Here is a 20,318-nt window from a genome sequence, read left to right as displayed (position 1 = left end):
TATTAGTTGGACTCAAAAAAATCTGTAAATACTAAAATCCTTTGTTTATTAAACCCGTCAAAATTTGCACAAAGGAGGTTTCTTAATTCTTAAGTATTGTCCAGTGACAACCCTCAAGAGAAAGAAAAGAAATGAGCTACTTGACATATTTCAATTCTGTTATCCAAAATAAGGCTAATGCATCCAAATTATATGAGTTGTACTTCTTATTTCTATTTACAGTTGGAGACATAATGCAAAATTGTAGACGGTTGAAAATAGAATTTATTAGTAGTTCTCTCTTATCTGAATTACCACATAGTCATATAAGGAAGCTCATGTTAGAAGAGCACAAGTGTATTTTTTCAGTGCAATATTTTATGAAGGAATCTGTTACATTAATATATAAGTATATTACATATTCTATATATTTACATATTTAAGAGTAAATAAAAATTTTAAGATGAAATGTTGCTTTCTAGCCATTACAGTTTTATAAAATGCCTTTGCAGGAACATGTGCGTTCTGAAAATCTTATAGCCTTGATCTAATAGACACAAATATTTTCTAGAACTAGTTTGTCTCATAGAATTTGTGCTTTCTATGGTGTCCAGCCTGGAAGTTAAAAAAATAGAAAGATAGAATAATGGTGGAAGAAACAGTATACATCTATCTGTCCCTCAGTTGCTCTTAAGGAATCTTCAGCTTTTTAAAGTCACCTTTTTATTACTGAGAGAACCTCATTATGCTTAGAAATACATGTGGTATTTTTCATTTCCACTTCATTCGTTCATTTCTGGGTTTCAGCTCTGACACTTGGAGATGATGTTACATGCTGAGGCCTCAGGAACCCTGGAAAGCCAGGAATTCCTGTGAAGGTACATATCTATTCCATTATTGCTGCTGCCCCTGGCACTGATGCCAGTCAGAAGTCCTTTCAATACTGGCTGGTCATTCTGTGGCAAAGCTGAGCCTTTCTGAAAATTTTCTCCTCTGCAAGAACCAGCACACCGTGCCAAAAACAGCAGGGTATTTTCAGACATGATTATTACAACAGCAATACCAAGTACTCTTACCTAAAAAGGAGCAACCTTTTTCTCCAACAGTCCTGTCGTATTGTTGCTACAATAGACCCCAAACTATATTTTCTGCTGCTGGCAGCTTATCGTGTTAAATCAGTTCCTTCAAATGTTTAATTTTACCGCGTGCTTGCATGCGTTCCTGTGGGGGGGTGTGTTTGGTTTTGATTGTTTGCCTGCTTTTGTCTTTCGAGGAACCCAGCATGGTTTCATTGAGGATAAGTCTAGGGGAAGAGATAGGAACAATCTGAGTAACAACTGTGACAGGATCCTTTGCTGGGCAATTTCAATCCAAGTCTGTGCTTTGACTTTTAATGGTTTACTTTTTATGCTCCTGTTAACTGGTCTTGGTAGACCAAATGCATTCTGCATTTTAGGGCATTTACAGATTAGACAGATTATGGAATCGTTACACAAGCAAGCATTGCCTAGAGAATCATTTGCTGGGTGGGATGTATGTGACATCTTAAACTTGTGTTATACTTCACAATACATACATATGAAATTATAGGTCATCATAAATTTTGCCGTTGTTCCTTTTTACATCTATTTCCCTGTAGTCTCCCCTCACCTCTAACTCTAACCCACACCATGTCCATTGTTCAGTATCCTGCTGTGGTTTCTCCTTATTGAAGAAAGATAAAGTAAGCTCAAGTATTTGACCTTAATGAACTAAAGCTTTAAAATAGCTTAAATTGAAAATCATGTTTTACGTCATTTAAAAAAATTACCTTTACTGTATTTTTCACTGTGCCAGCGAATTTGTAACATTCCTTGAAACTATTTTCTTGTTGTCCTGGTGATATTCATGGTCTCATGGTTCACCATTGTAGTACACTAACTTTGAAATATGTGATTAGAAATGCAGTTTAAATCATGGGATGTTCCAAATCCTTGAAGACTTTTTTTTTTCTATGACAAGAAAATAAGATCTTTGGTTGTACACTTACAGAATACTAGATTGAACCGATTACATTATTCTTCAATTAAACTTCACTTGTACCATTTTAGCACTTACTCTGTAAGTACTTCCTGAGTTAATAGCTTAGCGTAAAGTTTAAAAAGCTATTAAGCAGATTTAAACAATCTTGTTTAAAGAAAGAAGCCATGTTTTTGCACATCATTAGCTGAAATGTATTAATAAAAGATATGGCTTATTAGGCATTAAGGATGAAAACTAGAGGCCTTCACTGTGCCAGGAAAAGTCCAGGGTTGGCATGAAGCCTGTGGGCAAATTATAGTTTTAAATAAAATTTAAAATACTATATTACTCTGTCAATTTCTATAACAAAATTATGATTGAGAGATCATTTTCTCTTAGTTTATTTCTAGAAGAGAAGTATCTAAACAAATGCTAGTAGTAATTATCCATGTAAAACTGTGCTAAGATTAGATAAAATAGATTTAAAAAAAGATTAGATAAAATAGGTACACTCTGCCTCATTAAATCTGCATTTCAGATTAACAAAAAATAATTTTTAGTGTAAGTATGTCCCAAGCATTGCATGAAATTTCTTTATACTAAACAAAAATATGTATCTTAAATTCAGATTTAACTGGGTGTCCTTGATTTTTATTTGCTAAATCCATAACCCTAAATGAGGAACTAAGGAAGATAATCACAAAAGTAATGACTAGTGAACCTGGTTAATTAGTTTAGTTAATTCTCAACTTTCTTCATTAAGAAAATAGAAATTATCTAAGAAAATAGAAATTATCTCCAAGATATCATAATAGGTCATGCATATTCAGGGAAAAAAAGGCATGTTTAAATGCCTTTTTGCTCTAATTACTAGTAGATCAGTAAAGACACTACAGACATACCTTGGAGATACTGTGAGTTCAGTTCCAGACCACCGCAATAAAACAAATATCATGATAAAGTGAGTCAAATGAATTTTTTAGTTTCCCAGTGCATATAAAATTATGTTCATATCATACTGTAGTCTATTGAGTGTATAATAGCATTATCTCTGAAAAACCAATGCATATACCTTAATTAAAAATACTTAATTCCTAGAAAATGCTAACCATCATCTGAGTTTACAATGCTTTTTTTTTTTTTTTTTTTTTTTTTTTTTTGGCTGGTGGAGGGTTTTGCCTTGATATTGATGGCTGCTGACCGGTCAGGATGGTTGTTGCTGAAGGTTGCGTCGGGTAGAGCAATTTCTTAAAATAAGACGTCAATGAATTTTGGTGCATTGATAGACTCTTCCTTTCACAAATGACTTCTCTGGAGCATGTGATGCTGTTTGACAACGTTTTACCCATAGTGGAACTGTCAAAATTAGAGTCAATCCTCTCAAACCCTGCAGCTGCTTTATCACTAAGTGTATGTAAGATTCCAAATCCTTTGTTATCATTTTAGCAATCTTCACAGCATCTTCACCAGAAGTAAATCTCATCTCAAGAAACTGCTTTCTCTGCTCATCCATAAGAAGAAACTCCTTATCCATTAAAGTTCAATCATGAGAGCGCAGCAATTCAGCTGCACTTTCAGGCTGCACTTCTATCCCTAGTTCTCTTGCTATTTCCACCACATTTTCAATTGCTTCCTCTACTGAAGTCCCTGGATCACTCAGTCCATGAGGGTTGGAATCCACTTCTTCCAAATTGCTGTTAAAGATGATATTTTTCCCTCTTGCTATGAACAATCAATGTTTGTAATGGCATCTAGGATGATGAATACTTGCCAAAAGTTTTTCAATTGAATCTGTCCATATCCATCATAGACTGGTAGAGCTATCTATGGTAGCTATAACATTATGAAATATATATATTTTTTAGATAACAAGACTCAAAAATTGAAATTACTCTTTGATCCGTGGTCTACAGAATGGACGCTGTGTTAGCAGCCATGAAAACAACGTTATTCTTCATGTAAATCTCTGTCAGAACTCAGGTGACCAAGGCATTGTCAGCAGTCATATTTTGAAAGGGATCTTTTTTCCCCCCTGGGCATAGTTCTCAACAGTGGGCTTGAAATACTCAGGAAACCATGTTGTTAACAGACATGCTGCCATCCGGGCTTTGTTGTTCCATTTATAGAGCACAAGCAAAGTAGAGTTAGCCAATACTTAAGAGCCATAGGATTTTTGAAATGGTGAATGAGCATTGACTTCAACTTAAAGTCATCAACTTTGGGGTGCCTGGGTGGCACAGCGGTTAAGCGTCTGCCTCCGGCTCAGGGCGTGATCCCGGCGTTATGGGATCGAGCCCCACATCAGGCTCCTCCGCCATGAGCCTGCTTCTTCCTCTCCCACTCCCCCTGCTTGTGTTCCCTCTCTCGCTGGCTGTCTCTATCTCTGTCAAATAAATAAATAAAATCTTTAAAAAAAAAAAAATAAAGTCATCAGCTTTATTAGCCCCTAATAAGAGAGTCAGACTGTCCTGTGAAGCTGTGAAGGCAGGCAGTGACCTTTCTTCTCTAGCTATGGAAGTCCTAGACGGCATCTTCTTCCAACACAAAACTGTATCACCTACGTTGAAAATCTGTTGTTTAGCGTAGCCACCTTCATTAATAATTTTAGCTAAATCTTCAGGATAACTTGCTGCCGCTTCTAAATCAGCACATGCTGCTTCACCTTGCTCTTTGATGTTGTGGAGATGGCTTCTTTGCTTAAACTTCATAAACCACCTTCTGTTAGCTTCAGACCTTTTCTATAGCTTCCTCACCTCTCTCAGCATTCACAGAATTGAAGAGATCCAGGGAGTTGCTCTAGATTAGGGTTTAGCTTAAAGGAATGCTGTGACTGGTTTGATCATCTATCTGGACCACTTAAACTCTCTCCATATCAGCGATAAGGCTGTTTCACTTTCTTATCACCCATGACGTAGCACTTTTAATTTCCTTCAAGTACTTTCCTTTTGCATTTACAATTTAGCTATATGGCGCAAGAAGCCCAGCTTTTGGCCTACCTCAGCTTCCACATGCTTTTCTCACCAAGGTCAACCATTGTGCTTTTAAGTTATTTTTTTAAAGATTTTATTTATTTATTTGAAGAGAGAGAGAGCACATGGCAGGGCGGTGCAGAGGAAGAGGGAGAAGCAGGCTCTCCCCTGAGCATGGCGCCCGATGCAGGGCTCGATCCCAGGACCCTGAGATCATGACCTGAGCCGAAGGCAGACCCTTAACTGACTGAGCCACCCAGGTGCCTTTTGCTTTTGATTTAAAGTGAAAGACTGCAAGTCTTCCTTTCCCTTGACCACTTCATGGCCATTGTAGGGTTATGAATTGGCCTAATTTCAATATTATGCTTCAGAGAATAGGGAGGCCTGAGGAGAGGAAGAGAGACAAGAACAGTCAGTCACTGCAGTAGTCAGCACACACATTTATCAGTTAAGCTCACTGTTTACTATGGGTGCAGTTCATAGTACCCCAAGTAATTACAGTGGTAACATGAAATATCATTGATCAGATGACCATAACAGATATAACAATAGTGAAAAATTTGAAATATTGCAAGAAATACTGAAATGTGACACAGAGACAGGAAGTGATCAAATGCTGTTGGAATATGGCACTGATAGACTTGCTTGTACAGGGCTGCCAGAAACTTTCAATTTGTAAAAAAATGCCATACCTGTGAGGTACAGTAAAGCAAAGAGCAGGGTGCCTGGGTGGCTCAGTTGGTTAAGTGTTTGCCTTCTGCTCAGGTCCTGATCACAGAGTCCTGGGATTGAGCCCTGTGTCAGGCTACCTGCTCAGTGGAGAGCCTGCTTCTCTTTGTGCCTTCCCCTCCCCTGTGCTCGCTCTCTCTCACTCTCTCTCAGACAAAAACAAAAAAGCAAAAAGCTGTATAACAAGATATGTTTGTCTGTGTCTTTGAAAGGATTCATTTCTAGCTAACCTGATGAAGTAAAATATCTTTTATGGGTGTGTGATACATGTAGTTTGAAGTGCCTGTCCTGTGCATAGCCCCCTTCTTTACCTTGAAGGTAGGATAAGCTTACATGGTAATGTTACAGCATTTATATCTCTTCCCCTTCTCCCCTCCAAGCACACCATTCTCATTTAGCCACTGCTGGTGGATTAGGGTGCACATCTAATTTAGTTGGGATACATTGCCCTATGAATTCTGAATTGGAATAATGTGAGCTGCAGTCAATTTTCTTTGGGAAGCAAAACGTACACTGTTGAGCCCTGTGGTAGTTAACACGTATGTCAAAACCAACATTGTGGAGAAACAGAAACAAATGCACTGTTGGGAGTTGCCTGAACATCTATGTAATTCTGCTGAATATATCCTGGTCATTGTAATTCTACTCATTCTAGTTAGAACATGAAGACAGAATAGAGACGGGTGAGTAAAGGAAACTATACATGTAAAAATTCAGATGCATAACACTATTATTTATTAGAGCAAACACTATAATTGTAACTGGACCTATTTTATATTTGTAATAACTAACAAAAACATCCAACTTCCATGTTGATATATCTACGATTAATAATAGTCTTATACTGTTGACATTAAATAAATATTTGGTATGTTTATCAACGTGAGGTGCTTTTCTTAAAGTTTCAGGAATTAAAGTATTGCTAGATTAGCACACTCTGCTACCGGTGTAAAAATAACTCAAAGGATTTGTCCTAATGACATTACACCAGACGTTGTTTACTAACAAGAATAGAATAGTTTTGTCATCTGCACACAGGAATATGTGATACTTACCAAGCATGTCAATAAGTAACAATTTGAACAAAAAGGAGCATGAATATTAGCAATACAATCTTATTGGGTCACATAATCCTCCACTAATACACAAAAGTAATCTACTTGTTTCTTTGGCGCTTGTTAACAGTTTGCTGATTATTCATGTGTCCAGAAAAAAATTAATGCTTGAAGCCCTAAACCTGGTGAATATAATGAGCATGGCTCCCCATGGATCTGAAAAAAATTAGATTGTTGGTTTGAGACAGATGCAGCTATAACCAGAGGGAATGCTTTTGCATTCTCATCACAGAGTAGCAGAAACATAACTTAGAAGCTTTAATACATATTAATACTATATTCAAGACAATTATAAGCACAAGAAAACATAAAAATAAAAATTCAGGGGAAGAATGAAGTCAGTACTAGAAGCTCTGCTAAAGACAGTTACAGTCGCATGGTAATTCCATAATTAACTTTAGTGTATGAACTGGAATAAAATCTTATGTAAATGCACTGGAAACACATTCAAAACAAGGTCAGGAAAAGGAATACACAGTGATCCTTTTCACAGTATAAAGCAAATGAAATGACCATGAATCTTAGTCCTAGTTTTCCTATTCTTCTTAAGTAGATTCATATTTGTCCTCTCAAAACATAATTCTTAGCTTAGAATTTTATTTGATCCATCTCACTAATTTTAGTAAAATATTTATCATATAGAGTTTTTACATAAAAAATGTAAAAAGTACTGAAGATATTGAAGAAAATCATATACCAAAGGCAAAACTGCCCCCAAGAGACTCTTAAACATTATTTTAAAACAAGTAAATATAGATATTAAAGATAAGCCACTCAGATACTTTGAGAAACAAGAGGAAAGGGAGCCTACATGCTCGTGATATGTTCTAAGGTCCTTAAAGCAATCATCTAAATTACCATCTCCATTTTAAAAATAAGTGTGTAGCCTTAAGGGAATACATGACTTGTCCAAAGTCACAAACTAATAATAAAAAAAAAGCAGGGTTAGAGCATTTCAACCTGCTATTTAATAGTTGTATAACCTTAGGTAAGTTAACTTAATCTGTTTGCCTCAGTTTCCTATCTTATAAAATAATAATTGTAGCTATCACAATGGGTTAAATCAATTAATAAACATAAAGTACTTAAACAGTAATAGTAAACAATAAGTTCTATTTAAGAACTAGTCTAGGTCTGTAGCTCCATGTTTGTTTCACCACACCACAGAGAAACTGGACATTGAATTCACATTGCCAACAATGTGCAAACATTTGTATCACTAAAATACTTACTGTCTTCTGTGAGAATGACAATATTCCTGCACTTAATATTTCTTGGCCATTAATCCCATCAAGTAAAAAATAATGAATACAAAAGTCCTAAGTGGTATAATAATAATTATTAATCCTACTTGAGGTTTTTTTTTTTAAGATTTTATTTATTTATTTATTTGACAGAGACAGCCAGCGAGAGAGGGAACACAAGCAGGGGGAGTGGGAGAGGAAGAAGCAGGCTCATAGCAGAGGAGCCTGATGTGGGGCTTGATCACACAACGCCGGGATCACGCCCTGAGCCGAAGGCAGACGCTTAACGACTGCGCCACCCAGGCACCCCCTACTTGAGTTTTTGAACACTAAATATGTAAGCCAATAAATGTGCAAAGCAATGTAATGGCAACACGCAGAAAATGATAGAACAAGGAATTGAAGTCTGTGAATTAAAAAAAAAATCATTAAAGGTACATTACCAATATATGAAGAGAATACAAAGAAGTTTTATAATTAGTTGAAGAACTGGAATACCAGCACTGTCCAGTGGGACATTTGGCAATGATGGAAATGTTCTTTACCTCCTCCATCCACTAGGGGAGCCACAGCCACGTATAGCTACTGAGCACTAGAAATGTTGGTATTGTGACCCACATTTTGTATCTTGATATATTTTAATTAATTTAAATTTAAATAACTTAATGTGGCTGTTGGAGAGCACAGTGCTAGAGAGGTAGCAAGGGAGAGCCGATGCCACTGTGGGGGCTGAGAGAGTTGTGAAGGCAGAAATCATGAAAGAGATCCTTGGTCATTCATTTCTGTGGAAAGATGTGACCTTTGAACCTAAAAATGAAAGGGGATTACCAGACTCATAAATGAAAACCAAAGTAGGAAGGATTTGTAAAAGTCTCAAACTAATAGTCTTTGGTCCACTTCAGGTATGTTAAAAAGTGGAAAATATACATAAAAACCTCACTTGCAGATGGGGCACCTGGGTGGCACAGACGGTTAAGCATCTGCCTTTGGTTCAGGTCATGATCCCAGGGTCTTGGGATTGAGTCCTACACCAGGCTCCTTGCTCAACAGGGAGTCCACTTATCCCTCTCCCTCTGCCTTGTGCTCTCTGTCTCTCTCTCAAATGAATAAATAAAATCTTTAAAAATAAATAAATAAAATAAAATAAAATAAAATAAAATAAAATAAAATAAAAACCTCACTTCCAGCTTCTCTGAAAAAGAAAAAGGAATATTTGGAGCAAATTAACCCTTCTGAGGCATTTTTTTTTCTTCCATCCTGAAAGTCTACTTTATGATGCTCATTATTCTGTTAGTTATATTTCTGTTTTTATTGTATCTGTTTAGCACAGTTGTTTATAAGAGTTGTTCAATCAAGGTCCTACCTTCTTTTCTCAGGTTAGTTTCCAAGTGTTGACTAGTCAGTCACCTCATAAATATGTGCCTTTGCTTTTGGACAAAATGAGAAATATAAGTGTGTGGTTCCACTGAAAAAAGTAAAGGTGCAGATCTCTTTGACTTGGTTCATTGTAGTCTTTTATAGACAGTGTATAAAATAATTTGGACTATTATAGATGTCACTGCCTGGATGAGCTTGACTTTGTCATAAAATCTCAAGGCTGTGCCCTTTGGGCAGTTTCTGAGAGTGGGGAAGACAAGAGGATGTCATATTCCAAGGACAAGGTATGGGGTAGGGAGCCTCCAAGTGCCCTGGTCCAAACAGCAGTCACATCTTCTCAATGACTTCCCCTAACAGTTTCTAGTTCAGTAAGTCTTGAGGAGGGCCTGAGAATTTGAGTTTTTAACTAGTTCCCAGGTGATGTTGATGCAGGTGGCTTGGGACCACACTTGGTGAACCATTTGTGTAGGTAAAATTTTCCCATAGTAGTTCCTACTGTCTCCCAGGAAAGAGCCAAATTATATTGAACGTTTTTTTCTTAAGCAGCTAACTTACAATATATATTGAAACTCTCTCTGACACATGAACCCTAGAAGAAAATACAAATACACAAAATTAAACTTTTAATTAAGTAAATGATACAGAGTAAGTAATGATCAAAACTATACTACTGAACCTGAATCGGTTAGAGCCCTAGCAGGAAACCGAACTCATCCAGATGGTTTAGATAAGGAGTTTTTAATGAAGAGATAACTACAGAAATATGGCCACAATGGAAGCAGCTGGAAGCCAACACCACCCCTGGGTACCAAGGAAAAAGTGGAAATAGTGTTACCAGAGTCCATAGAAAGCTGGAGCCATGAGCAGAGAGTGGCTGCAGGAATGGAGTTGAGAGTTTTCCTGGTGGGGTGCAGCCTCTGTCAGAGAAGTATTGAAGTGAGGAAGGAGGTAGAAAGATACACCCCAGCATTTCCTTCCCTTTGTACTTCAGTCTCCTGTCCGTGCCTCCTTTTGGCTGAAACCAACCTGTAGCCGCTTTGTGAGAATATACCCAGGGAGGCAGCCAGTGGGATCACTGTCCGGGGGTTGGGCCACTGATAAATTCTCAGAAGGCTGGAGATTGTAAGGGAGAGACCTGATTCTACCTTCCCTCTTGTTAATTGTAAGCACTGCTTCCAGTTCTCTTTTATGCCTTCGTATTTGGGGAGCAACAGGCTAGGCAGCAGGCAGCATGGATATGAAGCTTACGTCCTAGAGACTCAGAAGTGTTTTTAGAACCTCTTTTTCAATCGGGCAAAGGTTCAAATACTCCTAAGTGAAGTGCTCCTAACTCAGAAATGCAATAAAAAGCCTGTTGTTTGCTATGAATTTAAGGAAATAAATGATTGTCCAATTCAGGCTGCACAGGGACAATTTACTTTCTTTCTGAGTTGACTTCTAAGGCCCTGAGACTGTTGAATAAATACCAACAAGGCAGTGAGAGCTTAGTTGTCCCACCATCAAAGAGGAAGCACCTTTTAGATTGGTTCAAATACCTGAAAGTAGTTCAGTGTGATAAATACCAGCATTATTTCATAATTCTCAGTCACAAACAGGAGATTGCCTTTATTTATTTTATTTATTTTTTTTTTTTTAAGATTTTATTTATTTATTTGACAGAGATAGAGACAGCCAGCGAGAGAGGGAACACAAGCAGGGGGAGTGGGAGAGGAAGAAGCAGGCTCATAGCGGAGGAGCCTGATGTGGGGCTCGATCCCAGATCGCCGGGATCACGCCCTGAGCCGAAGGCAGACGCTTAACCGCTGTGCCACCCAGGCGCCTCAGGAGATTGCCTTTATTGTCTTAATTATTTCAGGATCCCTTCCCATAGTGTCTCCAGAATTTCTGAAGCAAACACAGAGGTAGAATTCATTGCCTGGTAACAGCAGTAAGACAATGCTTGACACTCATGATGTCAGAAGGACCCCAGTTGTCTTCTTAGCCTTGAGCCGTCCGGCTTTTCTATATGTGTCCTAGCTATAAGGCAAAGCAAGTAAATTTTACACCCGAAATGTCACATGTTTAACTCACTCTGCATTTCTGCTCATGCAATTATTTTGCTGCAACCATCTTTTATTATTCTGTCTGCTTGTTAAAATATGTAAAGTTTTATCTCAAATACTTGTTTTTCTATGAATTCTTCCTTGTTTCTTCCAGCATGAAACTTGAATAACCAAAGCACAATATATTACATTTAAGCCACTTTTATCCCACCTTATATTATAGTTACAAATAATGAAACATTTTATATTTTTAATTTGAAGCACTTTTTACCATTTTCTGCAGTGATTTATAGAAAAATAGTTGTATGGACCTTAAACATGGAATATCTGAATAGCTGCATGAATTTCTGTTTAAATCACTTATTTAGGGTTATTTTATCTCTTCATTCTCATCTGTAAAATAATTATCTTACTTCAGAGTATTAAGGTGACATTCAAATAAATAATGATGAAAATCAGCAAATGGAGGAGTAGACTGAAAATATTAGTTCAATTACTTATTATTTTTAGTATCTTTTACAAAGATACTAAAAAGGAAACCAGAAAGTTTGTACTAAACTGAACAAAACTGAAAGTTCACAGAAAACTATACTGAGATTACAAATCCTTAATTATCCTGAGAACATCTTAAAGAGGAAGAGACAGGGGAATAATATCTCAGCATTGTGTTCATGATTACAGTACCAAGACAAAACACATATGCACGTATGTGCAGGTGCAAATATTTGTGAAGCTTGTTTCAAAAAGGTTTTAAAATTTTTTGGGGGGGGGGGCTCCTGGGTGGCTCAGTCATTAAGCATCTGCCTTTGGCTCAGAGCGTGGTCCCAGGGTCCTGGGATGGAGCCTCCAATTGGGCTCCTCCGCTGGGAGCCTGCTTCTTCCTCTCCCACTCCCCCTGCTTGTGTTCCTTCTCTTGCTGGCTGTCTCTCTGTCTGTCAAATAAATAAATAAAATCTTTTAAAATAAATTAAAAATAAATAAATAAAAATTTAAAAGATAGATAAAATACCCAAGTGTATCAACAGAATAGTAAGACAAAAGAGGTGAGGCAGCAAGGTCATGATAAAATCAGGAATGGAAAGTGAGATAAAATCAGCATATTCCAATTAGTGTACTGCAAATATGACATAGTATCCTCATCATTTTGGAATTAGGCCAGGAGATTTGTTCTAAACATTCTAGAATCTGAAACAAAATTTTATTTTATGTGTAAGACTCCCTCCCCAAATATTACGAGAGTCAAACATAAAGGGGAAAAAAAAGATGAATTGGTTAAATAAGAGAAGCACAATTATTTCTAGAGTCCAAAAAAAAAAAAAAATTCATCCTTTAGCCTCTTTAAGAAAATGAGGTATCTTAATGTGGAAAACAATGGCATTCTTTGAGTAAATGTACAATTCTGTTGGATATTTCTCTCCATCATAGTGGGGGCACCATGCCAAAGTGTTGTTCTGTAAGCCTACACCACAGGGATCATTATCATTGAAATAAGCGATTTTCTCAGGGTGACAATGAAAAGACATAATATCCCCAAGAAAAAGAGAGTGCATTTTTCAGAAAATCTACCATAAATTTTCTTACTTTAAACTGAGCTTTTGATTACTATTGTCAAGGGGTTAATGTGATGGCAAGTACCCTTTTTCTGAACTAAGGCCATTTGATTTAACAGTCAGTCAAGCAGGGGCTACATTTGATAGATTCTGACAGGTGTTTAAGTTAAAGGCTATCATATCTCTTAAAATCAAGTGGGAAGGTTGATCTCAATACAGGTTAAGAAGGAATTCTGTTAATATCTGGAAAATTAAGCTGAAATTGTTAATAAAATTACCTCTGTGGTGTGAGATGATTGAGATGGAAGGGGGTATAGGATATTTTCTTTTTTATTTACATAGTTCATACTAATATATTTTTTTTTACAGTTTAATACATTGTTATTTAAAAAGTATTCTAAAATCCTACAGCAAGTCAAAACAAAGACTAAAGTAGTAGGAAATTCTGGGTTCTTTACACAACCAACTTCACATCTTATTGAGGGATTCATGTTCTTAGCCATAAATCAGGGATTCCCAAACTATTGATTACAACTCACTAGTAGACTGACACAAAATAGGTATTTAATGATAAACGTATTTTAGAAAGGCAACCTACATAGCATCCTCTTGGTATTTTATAATACACATAACTATTAAGCCTTTGAAATCTTGTATTAAGGAATATTTTGGACTTTAACCCACAGTGGTTGGAAGTGGGCAGGGTGGCCCCTTCTAAGGGGCATCTGGAAATATGTGTAGGTAAAGGTGATGTTTGGTTGTCGCAAGACTGAATAGACATGATGAATATTTAGTGATCTGGGACCATGCATGCTAAAAATACTATGATATAAATGGTATTTTGTACCATTCTTACCACGTAATGTAGAATGGTGATTCTTCTGGAATTTATATTTTAGTCTAAAACCATAGATTCCAATATATATATCTCCCTTCTTGATATTCCACTTGGTTGTCTTAAAGATGTCTCAAAAGTTAAAGTGTTTAAAATATACACAACGTATTTCCACTCCCCACCAACATTTCCACTTTCCCAAATCAGAATATTTTTCATCATGGTAATGTAATTACAAGTCATTCATTTGTTCAAGACAGAAACAATAAGCCTACATTTTTGTTAAACCTATTGCCTTTTTAGCCCATTCCACCTGCAAAATATATTTTGACTCTTTATTTCAAAAACCATGCAAGATAAAAACCTGAAGTGAGGGTATAATGTAAAACATAAAAACAGAAATATTAAAAATAGAGATACGTTTTCTTTAAAGGGGAAGAAAAACCGTAGGAGTGAAAAATTAGTTAGAAAAATAGAGCCCCCAATTTAAGGAAACAGAGAATGGAGTAGACATGGAAAATAAAGAGTTCACTCTACTACTAGAACAGCCACCCAAGTTGGTGTTGCCTCTGCAACCTCTTTCCAACCCTTTCTCCAGCCCCTAAAGCGTGTGCATACACGTGCGTGCACGCACACACACCTGCACATACACCTGCACACGTACACACATTCTCCTTTGCTCGGAACCAGGCTATTGGCCTCTCCTGTGATCTACAAATTTAAGATCATCTGGCGAACAGGAGTCATCAAAGAACCTTTGCCCTGCCTTGTCCTCCTTAGAAATTTCAGATGTAGCTAGGGGAAACTAAACTTTGGGGACTAGAAGTAAAAACCATCTATCTATCCATTGTAAATTTTTATTTCATTTATTTTTAATTGTGTTCTGATTTCACCATTGTTTTAATACCTGTCTTAATCAATTACCTTTCTATTTTTTCTTTTCTTCCAGTCTGCTTTCCAATTTCCTTCTTTAAAAAAAAAATCTGTTTTAACATTTCTGTGATTCTTTGCTATATTTCCTATGAAAATGAAATGAAAGAGGACTCATGGAGGAAGATTTGTGTACATAATTTAAAATATGTGTATTCAAGTACTTTAATCTTTTCCTTTATTTTTTAAAATGTACTTAATAGAAATAAAAGTTACCATTGTCCCCAACTTCATTGAGATATAATTGACATAACATTGTGTAAGTTTAAGGTATAAAATGTATTGATTTGATACATTTATATATTGCAAAATGATCACCACCATAGCATTAGTTAACACCTGCATCAGGAGGAGGTGAGAATCTTAAAGATCTAATCTCCTAGAAATTTTCAAGTATCTAATGTAGTATTATTAGCTGTAATCACCACATTGTACATTAGATCCCCCAAACTTGTTAAACTTATAACTGGAAGATTGTACCCTTTGACTAGTATCTTCCAATTTCCCCCATCCCCAGCCCCTGGTAACCCCTGGTAAACACTTTCTTTATGTTTGACTTCTTAAAAAATTATATATGTAAGTAATATATGATATTTGTTAAATGTTATTTTAATAAATAATAACTGAATATATTTAAAGAGAAAGTTTAGAATGTTATTTTTACAAAGAATCCATTTTTGTAAAATATGTATACATACACAGTAGCCATACCTCCGATAAGTGAAAAGATAAAATTTTTTTTTCTTAAGCCATATATTCATTTCCTCTCTGTGCATGAGCAGCACAGATTGTCCTTGTTAAATGTCTGAAGTTTATTACTGATGTAATAAATTTCCATTACATTTGATTTACTCTAAAGAAATATATAGTAAAGAAATGAAACATTGCTCATTTGAATTTCTGTGAATGAAAGATGACCTATCGTTCCTGAGGTACTTGTAAAGAACATATAATGAAAGGAGACTCTTTTAAATGAGAGGTTCAAAACAGTAGCTAATGTTCCTTAGCTAAGACTACAATTATTCAATTAGCAGAAGGTTAAAAAACCAAAACAAAACAAAACAAAAACCCTCAAGTGAATAGAGTAAAAATCTTAAAAATATACCTTTGATTCCAGAGGTAGTTGAAATAACTTATTATCCTCATTAAGTGTGATGAATAAAGACCAAAATATTAGAAACAATTACTTGTAATTGAATAAAGATGATCATATATTCTTGACTTGATTTTGCAACATTGTTGGATTAGCAAACATAAAACAAATTTATCCTTGCATATTTTTCCTTATTTTATTCTAAGTTCATTGCATAGATTCTATCTGATATCTCTGTGTTGGAATAATAATATGGAATGAAAATGTAGATATTATAGGAGTAATGCTTCATTAAGGGAATGGAGGGAAAGATGGGATTTACATTCATATTTCTGTGGTCAGGAAGTGGATAGTGAGACCAAAACTGGTGCTGGTCAGAAGTCAACTTGAAATGTTAGGTCAGTCAGTGAATTCTAAGCAGTCTAATTTTAAGAACACCCATAGCTTTAAAAAAATGCTAATTTCTTAGTTCCACATCAGAATCCTTTTCATATCCTTTTAGGACAAAATGCAGTACAGTTTTATGCAAAAGTTATACTAGTATATGATCTGTTTTTCTTTACTGTGTTCTGGCCATTTCTCCAGTATCAGCACATTGTCTGCCTTGTCCTTTCTAATAGCTGTGCAATAGCCCATTGTACAGAAATAGTAAAATTATGTTTCACTGTTTCCTTATTCTTCAGAGTTTAGGCTATTTTCATTTGGTTACTGTTTCTTTTTAAAATGGTTCAAGGGCACCTGGCTGGCTCAGGCAAAAGAGCATGTGACTCTTGATCGTGGAGTCATGAGTTCGAGCCCATGTTGGGTGTAGAGATTACTAAAAAATAAATAAATAAAACTTTAAAATGGTGCAAAAATGTGTATTTGTGTATACATACATATGAACATACACGTATCTATACATGTGTGTAGAATTGTATCTATAAACATTATATACACTTGAGTACTAGTATCTGTATAGAAAATTCTTAAACAGAATTATAAATGTGTATATGCATGTATATATATATAATACACATATATATAATTTATGTCTATACACACATTCACACATGTACATTTGAGCAAGTATCTCTAAAAGGACAATTATTAAAGTAGAATTACTGTGCTGACGATTATGCATACTTTAAATTTTGTAAACTATTTATATAGTTGAATTACTTCATATTCTACGTTTATTGTCATGCAAAGAACTATTTCACTCCAAGATTAAGCAAAACAAAACACTCCAGTTTTCATGGCTTCAGCTTTTATGTTTGATTCTTTGATGCAGGTTGAATTTATTGTGGAGAAAGGAATGAGAGTAATACAAATTTACAGTGAGAAAATCAAGGCTTAAAGTATTAAATTTACTTGCTCATGATCACGAGTCCGTGGTTATCTTAGGACAATAGTAGACATAAAGACTGTATGTGAGCATATCTTAAGGAAAGAAACATTTAAAAATAGTATCATTAAGGGGTGCCTGGGTGGCTCAGTGGATTAAGCATCTGCCTTCAGCTCAGGTCATGGGATCAAGGGTCCTGGGATCAAGTCCCACATTGGGCTCCTTGCTCAGTGGGGAGCCTGCTTCTGCCTCTCCCCTTGCTTTTGTGCTCTCTCACTCTCTCCCTGTCCAATAAATATATAAAATCTTAAAAAGATAGTAGCATTAATACTTCCTATGTTGGAGATGTTTCAATAAGTCATTTATTTTAGTCCTTCAATCAAAAGAAAGTTTGTCTTTTTACAGTTATTAATTTTGAGGCATGAGTAATACACTAATACTCAATAATGTTCAATGAAGAGCCAAATGAACTCTGAGGATTTGACTCACCATAAATAGCTGGTGTCCTGTGCTACATACTCTATACTGAGTGTGAATTATGGAGAAAGATATAACCCTAAATTGTATCTAAAATATTAAAATTTAGAATCCAAAGAAGGATAAAGCATTCTAAGGGGCCAAGAGGATAACAGTATTTGAAACAAAAGTGTGATACAGTCTGATTGAGGTTCATTGGTAGGGTATTTAGAGGGCAAGACCTGATAGCTTAGTCAAATAGAATGAAAATGCCCAGTTTTTTGAACAGGAAGCAAAGCATGTGTTTAGAACAAACTCATGTATCGTGTTGGAACAAACAGAATTCATAGAAGGATAGGATGTTAGGAACCCAAGATGGAGCCAGATTCCAGAGAGCTTTTCATTGTTTCTGTTGTGCTTTCTGGTGGGGAGTATATAAAGATATTTGAATAGGTGAGAGACATACTTAAAACAATGCTATTTGAAGGAATTTCATCTGACATCAGAGTATCAGAAGGACAAGGGGTGAGGAGAGGAATCAGGAAGGCAATGCAGTTTGTTGTAGAATTTTACTCTTCCACGATACAATTAATCCACGGTGTGGGTCTGAGGTGCTCATCTTTACCTTAGAAGATTTTTGTGCTTATTATTTGAATTTCATTCAAAGAGTTGTTTAATCCTTTGTGTCCCACGTATTATAAATTCTGGTCAGTGACAACACAGCAGTCTTAGAAATGATAAGTTATGTGAGAAGCTCTGGTTCTATATTCCTCTATATTACTTTTTTCTTCTTTTTTTGACTATCATTGCTTTGTGGGTTATATTGGAGAAAGAAACTTTGAAGAACATTTTCTTCATTTTTGATACTTCGTGCTAACTCTGGAAAGACATGCATCACTTGGAAATAATTAGAAGCAAAGAATCCACATGACTTTGTGCAACAGATCCCCAGATATGGACAACGCCATCACTTGCAGTACTTGAGTTTGACATGACAGCTACCAGGTGTTACAGGCTTACTTGTTTTTAAACTAAAAGAAAGAAAACAAGAGTAAGCACCTTCACAAATGAAGCAGAACAGATTCTGCCAACATAAAATGCCTGGCATCCATTTTAACAAAGTAAATTCCAGCTGCTTTAACTAAGGACCAGACAACCTGTTTCTGTACACATGGATTATAATGTTCCCAGACCTTTAGTTCTCAAAAATCACTCACATGTGCCTCAGGTATTTGAGAAGCAGTGTGGATTCTTGCCCACCTTGTGAGGATGAGCAGATACTGACTGATTGAAATTTTCACATGTAAATTCCATCTCTTAGTTCTTTCTTTATGAGAAAATATAATTCTGAAACTATCGGTGAGCCTCCTTCTCATGTGTTAATTGACCTTTTTCATTCAGTTCTAAAATATAAACTGGAAGAAAGAAAAAGACATTGCCTTAATTTTCATGGTCATTTTTGTTTACTTCAGCGAGTATACTTATTTGTAAAGGTAAAAAATAGAGGTCTCCTTATTTGATTTATCAGTGTATGCTTTGTGCATGCATTAATGAAGGTAGAAAAATACGCTGTCTTTCACTAATACTGAGTATGTCATCTTTCATCTAAAATCTTCCCCTTTTTCTGTTTTTAGTAAATGTTACCATTACCCAGTCAATTGTTTTTGCAAGAAAGGTGCATAAAAGGGAAAACAGTCACCTGAAAAAGAACAAAGACAATTGTACCATCAGATTTCTTATGAGAAAGCTAGATTCTAGAAGACAATGGACAAGATATTTAAAACTCTGGGGGAGGGGCGCCTGGGTGGCACAGCGGTTAAGCGTCTGCCTTTGGCTCAGGGTGTGATCCCGGCGTTCTGGGATCGAGCCCCACATCAGGCTCCTCTGCTATGAGCCTGCTTCTTCCTCTCCCACTCCCCCTGCTTGTGTTCCCTCTCTCGCTGGCTGTCTCTCTGTCGAATAAATAAATAAAATCTTAAAAAAAAAAAAAACTCTGGGGGAATATTAAAATTAAACTAGAATTCTACACCCAGATAAACTATCAGTGTGAGAGTAAAATAAATTCCACACTGGAATTTATACATACAAAAGCCCAGGACATGCAAAATACCTTTACTAAGGAAATTAGTAGTAAAAGGAAAGACGGAACTGAGAACTAAGAGGGTATGTGGTAGGAAACAGTGAAACTACTCTTGACATAGTAGTCACAACAGTGATTATAGACCAGGAAGTATAATCCGAGCAAATTTTTGGCTTTATAGTGAACAAAATTTTCATAATCATATTTTTCCCTAACTCGTGTAATTTATAGACAAATGAATAAGGACTTGACCATGGTTTATCTGGACCTAGATGATGCTGCGGTTTCTGGCCTTCCCTTTATCCCGTCCTCATCTTATACAACACTTTCCATCAGCCCAGTACACTTCAGTTGAGGCTGGCTCATCAGTCTCTTACACACACCAAGGTCCTTTCTACCCTGGGGCCTTTAGGCAAGCTTTTCTGTCTGCCTAGAATTACCATTCCTCTTCTCCCAACCGACTTCTCATCTCTTTCAGATTTCTAGGATAATCCTGCCCTAATTCCCTTCAGCAAGTTAGATCCACCTGTGCCTCTCCTTCTTTAGCACCTGACATATAAGTGTCCAAGAAGTCTTTGTTCCTTACATGAA

At 36.2% G+C, this 20,318-nt stretch overlaps 1 pseudogene; it reads right to left on the bottom strand.

Moving 5' to 3' along the window:
- Positions 1-782: 782 nt before the first annotated feature.
- On the bottom strand, positions 783-6,740 carry LOC121101529 (annotated as a pseudogene).
- Positions 6,741-20,318: the final 13,578 nt, after the last annotated feature.

The sequence above is a fragment of the Ursus maritimus genome, unplaced genomic scaffold, assembly GCF_017311325.1.
Source record: "Ursus maritimus isolate PB19 unplaced genomic scaffold, ASM1731132v1 scaffold_8, whole genome shotgun sequence".
Lineage (NCBI taxonomy): Eukaryota > Metazoa > Chordata > Mammalia > Carnivora > Ursidae > Ursus > Ursus maritimus.
This window is presented reverse-complemented; position numbering and strand designations above follow the sequence as displayed.